Genomic DNA, 12,068 nt, shown 5'->3' on the forward strand with positions numbered 1-12,068 from the left:
CCACTATATTTAGGTAATGCTCAGCTGGGAAGAAGCTGCTCAAATCCAGCAGGTTGAGAGGGGGTGTGAACAGAGCTGAAGTGCAGTAAGGAGTAGAAAATAGCAGAGAGCTGAAAGAAAGGATCAGAGCTTGGTAGAGGGCCAGAAAGGAGGAAAGGGAGAAAACTGAGGCTTGAGGTTTTTTTTCCAGAAGAATGGTTAAGGAACTTCAGGAGGGAATAGATCAATGATGGACCTTTCTCTTCTTAGCATTAAGTAGGTGAGACAAGGAGCAGGGAGTGAGGAGGAGTGTAGGGAGCTGTACAGGGATTAGTAGCAGCAAACTCAGAGCAGGGCAAAGGCACTGAAGTTGGTGTTGTAAACCCAACAGCAGGTAGATATTTAGAAGATCTTGCCAATGGAAACAATGCATATGAAGATCCAGTCAGAAATGGACTTTGGATCATCATTACACAGGCCTTACAAGTTTTCTCAGATGGACTTTTACTGAGGATCAACTAGTTCCCGTGACTGCAAATGCAGTTAGACATCTTCATGTTGGACCTGGAGACTCTTTGTTAAATTTTCAAGAAAATAATATGCTATTATCAACCTCAACTGGTCATGCTGAGTCCCTAGCTTGCTGTGTTGGCTGTGGGTTGTTAGTGATTTACTGTAAAAATATTTTTGTAGAGAAGGTATGGCTCCTTTGGATTAAGCTAAAAGAATTAATAGTATTAGGCTCTGGGCCCAGACTTGCTGGATATCTGAAATGATTGGCTATTTGTCTGATAAATCAAGACTGTCCAATACCTAGACATGCAATGGCCTGGGCTGTTCAGTAGATATGTTTTAGAAAGCAGTGTAAGAATTTGTTATTTGAGTAAATATGAAATGCTATTAGCCTAGGCTTTCATTGCTCTGTTTTGTTTGTAGAAGCCAGTAAGTAGACCATGGATTGTGGGATCTGAATTTGAAGTAAGATATAACATTTATAGAAAATGGGTTTTTTGCAGATCCTTCATCATCTAGTGCTAATTATAAGATGGAGCAAACTTAAATGTGTTTGCAAGTGGTGTCAACTAGCTTCATGTGCTAAATGAAAATATGTATCACCAGACACCTTGGATTTGTGATTAGAAAATATCTTGCCCACATCCACACCCGCTGTTGGCTCAAGCACTTGAATCTAGAATTATATTATGGAAAGCAGATTTTTCTAGACACAACTTACATGAGTGAGTTACACAGCTACTAGGAGTGAGTTATTGTGATTTAGTCTAGTGGGAAATAGCTGACTGCGAGTTTTGTTTCTCTTCTTAACCTTGCTAATTGAAATCTTCATGGAAAAACTTGTATTGCAACTCTTAATTATTCTTTCCTAAGTTCTGGCTTAAATTTCTTGTACAAGAGGTCTCCAGTTCACTTGCTTTAAACCTTGCTCAGAAAAGGCTGTCAGAAGTTCTCACAAACTTGCAAAGCAGAACTCTTCATCCAACAGAGATCAGTATCTGGAAGAGGCAGCATAGTTAGGGGTGAAAATTCTGGTGGGTGTGTTGTTTTCAGGATGTTCAGCATCGTCCTTTAACAGATAAATAAATATTCAGTAAACTGCAAATGTTAGCAGGCACATCTGACTGGGATACGGGTGGTCAGCCACTGAAGAGTGTGCAACAAATAAGCAGTTGTATGACAAGATTGTTTCGTCTCTCTGCTTTTCCTTTCGAAGTTTCAGGGACATATGACTGTCACAGCTATTGGCAGTCACACTGATTGCTTGAAAAGGGCAGTTTCTAACTTTTGAGGTCAACATCAGCATCTGAAATTCTATATCTGTTCTTTGTCCTAATGCTTTCCATTTACCAAGTTTGCAATAAGCTGCAGAGTTTTACTGGGGGTTACTCTGAGAAAACTGCACAGGGGTGCCAAAGCCCCAGTGATTGCAGGGAAGGGACAAAGAGAAGACTCAAAATGCTGGACCAGGTCAAGACCATTCAGGGAGCCAGGCTGTGGCCGTTCAAAAATCACTAAAGGAATAATGAAAGGACCCTTTCCATAGACAGCAAGTGGGACAATTCTCAGTAGGAGCCCTTTGAGGATGGAAGAAAGATGCACCAAATGAAACCATCCTCTGATGAGACACTGACAGCACAATCCTGGTTACAGCAGTAAAAAAGATTAAACTGAGACTTTGTCTAGATTCTGGGCCAATTTCAGAGGTCATAGAAAGCAACTGGGCAAATAGCTAAATTGGAAGCCAAAGAGAACTTTTTAGCTTGACTTGCACCAAATTTTCAATAACCATAATCGTTAAACAGAAATCCCTCCTGGTTTAGGAAGGTGGGAAACTTTATATTTCATAAAGATGAAAGGCAAGAATTGTTTGATATTCCATGTTTTTTCAGTGACAAATTAATGCTGAGAGTTGCAAAATGTCTGAATATATTTCTTGGGGAAACTACAGAAGTGTGCAACTTCTAGCTGCTGTGGGATGTTAGAAGGAAGATGTATCCAAATTGCTGGTGACTCTATTCTTAGTCCATGTATTCTTGGTAAAAACTGATTTGCAACTGTCTCCTGGGTATCACTTACCTAAAAACTGAAATTTAAGCTGCAGGAGGATAGAAGTGACTAAAACTTTCCCATGTTCTCCTTTCCAAGGGGTATGAAGGGATGGAGGTTGGCACCATATATACTGGGGGGCACTAATCTGCTGGAGCTGCCCCACTCTTGCTGTGTGTGACAACAAAATACGGCTTATTGGTGCAGCAGAGCACCTCACTAATATCTGCCCCAGGTGACTTGATTCCCCCCTGCTCCATCTCTTCCCTTAAGAACTTAGAGAAAATTTTTATTCTGTGGACAACCACAGAATTTGTTGCTATTGAAGGGAAGACAAATGGGACTTTGCTTTGGTGGGGCTGGGGCGTAAGTAGGTGGACGTGAGGTCAGGTTGGCAACAGTACTGAAAGTTCTGTGATTTTTTTTTTTTTTCCCTAAAGGTTGTGGTAAGCATTGAGCTTAATAATTGGATGTTTTTAAAAATGTTGGGCAAAAGCATGTTGTAGTTGAACTGTGAAGAGCTGTCAATCCTTGAAGGGTAGGAGATCAGGTTTACCAACACCTGGTCTTAAATTTTGAATAAGAGGGCAGCAGCTTCCCAAAGAGGGAGTCTACCTAGCATGGCAAACTCCTTCCCCACCCCATGTATTTAGTTATTCATGTCAGAGGGCTCTTTTGTGGGGTTCTTGGCAAGGACGTTGTCCCAGGAGCTTTTGCATGAGGCTGCTGAGGCTGGAATAGTGCCATAAGCTGGCTTGCACTAGACTTCATCTTGCTGTGGAAAGGCCAGTGCTCCAGCAGCAGTATGGCCTAGAGGAGCTACAGAAATTGAGGCAGACATAAATCTGGACATTGAGGCAATATGATGTTCCAGTGTCAAAGATGCTTAAATTAGAAGTGTCCTGTAACATTTGTTGGTTCAAATAAATCAGCTTCTCTTTTTATAGTTGTTTTATAACCAGCTTTCTGTTACCATTGACTCAAGTGTTTCCCTGTGCCTAGTCAGCCCTTGATGAAATGAAATGTGTGTAAGTTGTGTCCTTTGATAGCTCCATGAGCTTTCCCAAACCCTGCTGTTGCTTGGGGAATGTGCTGAGGGATACAGCTGGAAAAGAAAGTGGACTCTTGGGCTGACTGCTGTCTACATCTTATGAAAGCAAAACCTGGGCTTGACAGTGGCCCTTCTCCAAAGCAGCAAGAAAAATTCCACAGCTCTAAAGGATAAAAATATCTTTAGGTCCCCAGTAGATCCAGAACAATTGCTTCACAGCATGTTAATCTGTTACATACTCACTCCTCATTTTCCCAAGGGTCTTGAACAGATTTTTTTTTTTACTGTTTTGAAGAACAGTGTGAGGCAGGTAAATTTTTGTGGGCTTTTATATTTTAAAGTTATGTAAATGTATGCTTTGGGAAGACTTGTATGAAATGTTATTTATATACTTGGGAGACTGTTTGATGAGGTATTATTGTCATTTGCTCTGTGATTCTAGACACTCTGAAAAGGCCTTAATGTCACATGTTAAGCACAAATAGAGATGCAGCAGAACAGAGGAATGATTCATAAGAATAGCACTGCGCTTTCCTGCTGCTGCTGCTCTGCTCATGATTTGTAGGAACGCTATAGTGAAAAGCAAACCTGCAGTTTAAAAAGGCTTTACAGGTCTTAAATTACCAAAACCTCTCTGTTGGCTTGGCTGACTGCTTCTGAGCTTTAAGCTGTCCAGTTTCCCTCAGGTGACCTAACTTGTGGTACTTGCATTAGCACAGTACAGTTTGGTCCCTGGAAAAGAAACTTGCAGGCAGAGAGCAAGTGTGACTGTTCACAATGCTCAGGACTCCCAAAATTGCAGGAAAGTTGGTGAAATGCCATATGCAGCTTGTGTGAGAAGTAGAATTATGCTGGAGTCTGTCTGCTTAAAAAAAAAACCCAAACCAACATACCCTTCAGTTAGAGACTACAGCACTAAATCCAGCCTTCAGCCAACTGGTTTTCTTGGCAGGGCAACGTGCCACATGGAAGTTATGGTGTGTGTCCACACAGTGACACAGATTGGGCAAGCCTTTTCTGCTCCCTGAACATACATGCCTGAAGCAAGCGTAGATCTTTCTGCAGGGTTATGGAGGCTGCAAGCCCCTGTCTGATAGCACAACCCAGAGCTCAGGAGAAAGGAAGAGTTCTATTTTCTGCTGCTTCCAAAGTGTCTCAAACTGTCTACTGCATGGTTTCTGAAAGAGGAAATATATAGTGTTATCTATATGTTTAGGTGTTAGGGTCACAAGAGGCCATTCAGTTGACTCACTTCTGGTCATTTAGTGTTTGGGGTTTTCTTTACATGATGGACTTCAAGAGGTTATTTCCTACATTGGATTGAGGTATCTTTTTAAATATTTAATCTTTAAAGATTCCATTCTCTGCTGATTCTACCACCTACCAGATAAGCTCTTTCAATATCTAATTATTGAAAGCTCACAGCTAAGAAAAGGCATCTCATTTCAAGGTTGAATTTGTAGAATTGTTTTTCTTCTTTTTTTTTTTTTTTTTTTTTTTTTTTTTTTTTTTTTTTTTTAATGATTTAGCTCTTCTTTCAGATTATATTTTTTTTTCTGTAAATCCTTGCTGCTAGATTAAAATAACATGAACAAATCTGAAATATATAGGTATACTTATAACATTTGTATTTAATTTTCAAAATTGTACTGCTTATTAGAACAGGTTTTAGTAAAAGAACTGGGAGGGAGGGCTTATTAAAGTCTAATTAGTAATCCTGCTCTCACTGATTAAACCCCAAACTTTTGGATTAACAAATTTTCACCACTTTCTCTTGCTTTAATTGCTCCTTGCACATCTCTATCTACAATGTCTTTATCAGTTCCTAACCAGGTCTTACAATTCCTTGACTTTCACAGCCTGTGTCATATTTTGATTCAAATGTGTATCTCAGGGCTCTTTGGAATGAACTGTTCGGCTGTAAGCCCTTTAAATGTGACATGAATTTCTGCCCTCAGAGGATGCAGAACACCTGTACTGGGTCAGACCAGAGGTTCATCTTGTCCAACAGCCTCTTTCCAGGAATGTCTGAAACAGATACTTCTGGGAAGACAATTTAAAAAGAAAAAACCAAACCAATCTCCCTCTTGGCTGTTCCCCAAATTACCAATGCAAGTCAGCATAGATGCCAAAGTAGGAAGGCCTTTAGAAAAATAGAATTTGGAAGTAATTTTTGCTTCTAGGTCAGGCATGAGGTTATTTCATGGATGGACACATCCAGAACCATACAATTCTATTTAGTCTGAAATAATCTGCATGATGATCAGTTTAGGATTTGTGAAACTGCAATGTGTGAATTGAAGAAGCTCTATAACAAAGTGCATGAAAAATATAGTTTTAAGGTGTGGTAGATAGGGACAGGCGAACGGAAAATCTCGGGATGTGACGGAAAGCAAGACCCTTCCCCCCTCTTCCTGCTATAGGTAATCAATCACCCCTGAAGCATGCAGCCCCTCCTAACCAGTAGTTTTCCACTCCTTACTAACCCTAGCCAGACCCACCGTCCCCTTTTGACGTAGTAAAGCCCCCTTGACTATTTAACCCCACAAGATGAGATAATAAACGCCATTTGACCATCCACCACATTGGTGTCTGTGCATGTCAGTGGACCGAGTGACCCGGGGGAGGCCGGGTCGCCGTGCTGTATCTTGAAACCAGGTCGCCCATCTTCTCATCAGAAGGTGACATAAGGTTTTTTCTTTTACAGCCCAAATAAGGCTAAAATAAGCACCTAAACAAATTCTCTTTGCATTTAAAGGAGAAAAATACAAGGGGAAAATAGAGTACTTAGCAGTGGTAGAAGGTAAGAGAAGAAAAGGAGGAGTAAAATTCAGTGTTTGAGTCTTACACTTGCATGCTTTATTGACTTCATTTAATTTCTAAATGGAGGAAGATGATGATGCAATCAAGCAAAAAAAAAAAAAAAAAATTCCTGGCTACTGATTCTATGTATAACTCTAGTTGCAGACATTTTTAGATATTATCGCCATTTTGCTTTGAGCCTACCAATATAAAATACAAATTATTTCTCCAGCACATATCTCTGTGCAACCCCTTTCCTATATTTAGGATAAATAAGTTTCTCTCTTTGTAACATGAACTGGACTTGCCACTCCACAGTATGGAGAAGGTATAAAAGAGATATGATTTTGTGGGAGAAAAAGACATGCAGTTTTTTTCAAGCCTCCTGCCACTACTGAAGACCTGTGCATATATACTTATGCTTGTATCCCAGGGCAATTTGGTTTCAAATAGGTCTACCACAGACAGGCAGGTGGCAGGACTATTGAAAAAAGGGAAGGAGTAAGCTGTGAAAAGGGGGGAGGGGAAATAAAATGCAAATTGTCTGCACTCTCTGCTCCAGAGAACTGAGTGGACACAGACAAAACTACAACATGAATAATGACTAAGCACAAAATTATTTGCAGTGCCCAGAATAAAGTCTGGAATTATCAGAGTCTTAAAATCACTTTTATTTTTTTTGTCGATTATGTAGGTCTGAGCCAGAAACCCAAACTTTGCTCCTTACAGCCAGAGCTTTACTTGAAAGTATTTGCTTTTCTCTACTCTGATGATGGAGGGCAAAAAAGTCATGTAGCTGAGAGCCAGATGCCAACACTAGCAGGGGTCTGAAATGAGAATAGGAACAGCTTTTGCTGAGCAGAAGCCATAGTGCCATACTGCAGCAGAACATAGTTTAGTGCTTCAGCAAACCCATATTTATAGAAACCATCAGCACACAGCTATGGTCACACGTCTGAAGGTTGCCTTTCACCCCCTTGTAAATATTTTTCAAACAAGACAGAAGGGTGGGAGATAGGAGAAAGCTCAGATAATGTTTAAATTTCTACAGCACTGGAATTTCAGTACCTGCTGCAGAGCAGCTAGCCTTTACCTCCTAATCTGAAATACCAAAACTCACTCCTCTGAAGCTCTTGCCAGTTTTCACGCCCCCTTCCCACCCCCACTACCGTCAGCATTTGCTATGCCATTTTGCTTCATTGCTCACTTGCTAAATATAAGTATGAGATTTTTCTTTCTTCTGAGAGTTCTGCTGTGCCATAAGGACTGAATTTTGACAGCTTCTCCACCTCAAACCACTGAAAGCTGCGGGTTGTCTACAGAGGGGCATAAGTCCATCTTGGGTAAATTCTTGTCTCCTGCACCCAAGAAAGCTCTTCAATCTGCCTATTCGTGGTGTCACCTGGCAGCGATGATCCCCCCAAATCCAAACAGATCCAATCTTCTTCAGCTGCTGAGAAAAGTTTATAATCCAGGCTTGGGTATTGTTCATTATTAGCTAGTTTGCTTTTGAGGCAGACCTAAAGTCCACTTAGTCTCTCAGTTTTGCTGGATAAACCAGTAGCTTCATGTTCATCTCCTACCCAACACTGGAGCAGTCAGTGTTGTTGTTGCTCCTTCTGTCCACCTCCTTTCTGGGGGGCAGGAGATCTGGACCTGAGCCCCTTCTGTTCCAGGATCAACAGCTTTCAGCTTCGAGGTATTGCCCCAGTTACTAGGCTAGAGACCTACTTGTGCACCCCAAAAGAAGATGAGATACCAGCTGGAGAAAATGTCCCCTGAGTACGCAGTGGGACTATGACAAGGAGGTGGATGGAGTTGCTGTGAAGGTGACAGGGTGGAGTACTGTTGCCTTTCAAGGTCAGTTTGTTTCATGGACACCTATGAAAAAGGACTTCATGGAGAGCAGGGACTTCAGCAGATCTCTGGCTCAGCCTTCTGCTCCAAGCAAAGTGATCAGATTACAATGGGATTTCTGGTCTTGAAAACCACAAGACAGATCCTGCACTGCCTCCCTTGCCAATCTGAATCAGTACATGGCTGTTTTCAGAGTGCAAAGCCTCTCTTTGAATCCAGTCTGTGCCTCTCATTTCTCCCTATACCCAGTGTCTTCCCACTGTGCACTACTGTGGTGAGAATGCCTCCATTTACTGGGTAACCTCAAAAGTACTGAGGATCACCTGTTAGATGCCCCTGGAGCTGTCTTGTCTTCAGGTTGAACATGCCTTGGTTCTTCAATCTCTCCTCAGAGGGCAGGTGCTCAAACCCTGACCAACCTAGTGGTCCTTTGCTGGACTCACGTATTGGGGGACCCAACATCTGTGCACAGTATTCCAAACGCAATATAAAAAAAAATAAAAATCTGAAAGGGGACATCCCCTCTCTTGATCTACTGACTGTGCTTCTGATACCAGCACCTTCTGTGCTGCCAGGACATGCTGCTGGCTCACTTTCAGCTGCTTGTCCTTCATGGCCCCTGAGGCCTTTCAGAAGACGAACTCCACAGGCAGTGGAGTGGACTTGCTGAAGGACTCTGGAGTGCTATTCAAAAGCCCTTATGTCTTCATTGCCCACATAGAGAATTGACTGACTTTTTCTCTGAATAAATCTTTATAAATCTGGCCATGTTTACCCTACCAGTCTTTGTTCAAGAACAGCACTGGGTCATTTGGAGATGTTAATTCAGTGAAATATGTGTTGCCTGGATGGCTGTTAACTATGCAGCTCCTTGTTAGCATTTTCAAAAGCACCTGAAGGTTTAATGGGAAAGAAAACATTTATTCTGAATTACATTATTTTGTAGTACAAACAGAATTTATGCAGGTATTCCATAAATAGGTGCAAGGGATTACATCAGAACATGCATGCATATAAAGATTTGCTTGGTTACCACTGCTCCTGATGGTAGCAGCTGCTGGCGTGGCATCAGACTACTTATGCACAGGAATGGGTGTAACCATGCACATTCCTGCTCTCACCCCTGTCCATGGCTTGTACCCAGCAATAAATTATTGGGGCAGCACCATTCCTCTTGTATCTGACTGCAGCTCATGTTCTCTTTTTTTCTGTTCTCCATTGCCTTTCAATGTCATCTCCTTTCTTTTCTTATTTCTCTACCCCTTTTTTAGCTGTTTCTAGATGTGCCTTTTTCTTAGGATGAGCTGCATCTCTCAGATGCATAGTCCCATACTGTAGAGAGACAGATCATCTTCTCAATCTCTACTTGCAATTCTGAAGTGCTGAGATTGGAGGTTATTGCCAAGTTGTCTGGACAGATCAGCAGTGAGGACTTATCCAAAGGTCACTGTTGGAAACTCAGGGTATTTCTGGAGAGTGGATCAAAAGTAGGCTGCAAAATAGTTGTTTGCTAGCAAATGCAGAAGCCTGGTCCTGTAGCTCTGAGAATGACCTTACTGGGCTCAGTGGGACTGTTGTGTGACAGGGATTGCAGGATCAGATCCTCCAGTATGTTTGATAAATGATGCATGTCAATGGGGAAATTGATTTGTTTAGCCATTCATGAATGCATGCATTTCAAAAAAGCAAAATTTTGCTTACAGCTTCCAAAGTACAAGAGCAAATTTCCTGTCTACTTCTAAAAATGTAACATTGTTCTTAATGTCAAGATGACAATCTGAAACGACTCATATAATAGGATCTAATTTACAGTGCGGAATCATTATCTTCCATCATCACAGTTAGCTACAAATAATGAAGTAAAGCTGTATGGCACTGAAACAGAGGGAAATGTTCACATTAAAACAAATGTAAATTGGGGAGACCACATTCACAGTCAGTGGTCTGTTTGTTTTCCCTCTGTCTCCTCCCCCACCTTTAATTTCAAGCATGAAGCAGGATGGGGTACAGTTGTAAGGAAAATGCAGGTTTCTCTTCCTCTGCTCAGCTTCAGAGGGCAGGAGACAGGTCTGCACTGGTACCAAGTATTACAGAGCCAGGACAGGAAGTCACGTCATTCTGTAGCCTGCAAAAGATGTGCAAAGAATAGCAAGGGGGGGGGACTAACTGGCCTTGATTTAAGACATCTGTAAAAAACAGTGCGGGAAAACGGAATGTCTTCCTACTGCATGCTTCTGTAAACAAGGTAAAAAGCTGTAAAATCTGCATTAGGATTACAGTGTAAGTGGTACGCAGCTAACTGCAGAGTGATTTGGCTTTCAGGCTAGGAGAAGTTACCCTGCTGTCATGGTTTAACCTCAGCTGTCCATCAAGTACCACACAACTGTTTGCTCACTACCCTCCTCCCCAGTGAAGAAGAGAATCAGAAATTAAAGATAATCCTTCTGCGTTGAAATAAATTTAATACTAGAAACAAAAAAAAACCAAAAAAAAAACCCAAAAAAAACCCAAAACCAAAACAACAACAAAGAAAAAAAAAAAAATCAAAAAAAACACAGTGATAAAAAGGGAGGAATAAAACCTAAGAGGAACAAGTGATGCATAATACAATTTCTCACCACCCACTGACCAATGCCCAACCTGTCCCTGGGCAGCTCTCTGTGGCTCCCAGTCAATTTTCTCCAGTTCATAGAGTGATAATGGCATTCCATGGTATGGAATATCCCTTTGCCAGTTCAGGTCACCTGTTTTGACTGTGCTCCCTCCTGGTGTTGTGGCAGAGCTTGGGCAACAGAAAATACTTTCATTCAGAGGAAGCGCTACCTAGCAACAACTAAAATACCAGTGTATTTTCAACATTATTCTCATACTAAATCCATAACATAACACTGTACAAGATACACAGAAAAATTTTTCTTCTATTTCAGCTGAAACAAAAACACCAGCTTGTCAGCACTGTCCTTTATATAGATGAAAAGCCAGTACCTGAGCCAAGGGTTCAGAAATAACCAAGTAAGTGCTGCTGCAGCTGTGTGCTCTGTGGGATGCAGCTGGAGTCTGTCTGTGCCTCCAACTGGGTGTGGGCTACCTGCCTGCCCCCTTTAGAATCTGGCATGGGTGTTGCCCTTCCCTTATAGCAGAGGCTGCTTCTGCCTGGGAGAATATTCTGTTGTACTAGTAGAAACAAGTTATGGACAGCTGAAGATCAGAACACAGACATCTACTAGAAAGAAAATGTCAGTTTAAAAAAGAAGGACCAAGCCAATTCTTGTTCATCCTAAAATACTAGAGCACAAACTGAAAACCTCTGGGGCTGAGTACCCAAACATCTGCATGTAAATACAGCCAGAATATGTCCTTTGGACTAGACAACATCACCAATTCTCTTTGGGTGCCTTAACACACATACGTTATACCCGTCACTGGCTGCAAATCCTAATCTGTCACAGGAACAAAGTCAGCAGAGGGATCAAGAAAGTGCCAAAGTCCTACTCCTCACAAGTACAGAGCATTAGTGGTGTGTGGGAAAAGTGTACCTTGAGTATGAGCAAGCGAGATGTGCCTCACACTGTCTCGAAGTCATGAACACTGCCAATATGTACTGTTGTCCTGATGGACCTTGGCTTTGTCAGCACCTGGGGCTTTTCAAGGACAGCATTCCCTGCCCTTCAAAGAAGGCTAACGCAGCTCAAGGGAATAAACGTACTTTTGTGGTCCCCAGAAGTGAGCAGTCTGGCCCAGTCGCACTCCCAGAACACAGACATGCAAAGAGGTTATGTCAGGTCTCCCTCCTGCTCAAGGACATCACGAAGGAAAG

The sequence above is a fragment of the Vidua chalybeata genome, chromosome 1 (assembly GCF_026979565.1).
Source record: "Vidua chalybeata isolate OUT-0048 chromosome 1, bVidCha1 merged haplotype, whole genome shotgun sequence".
In the NCBI taxonomy this organism is placed as follows: Eukaryota; Metazoa; Chordata; class Aves; order Passeriformes; family Viduidae; genus Vidua; species Vidua chalybeata.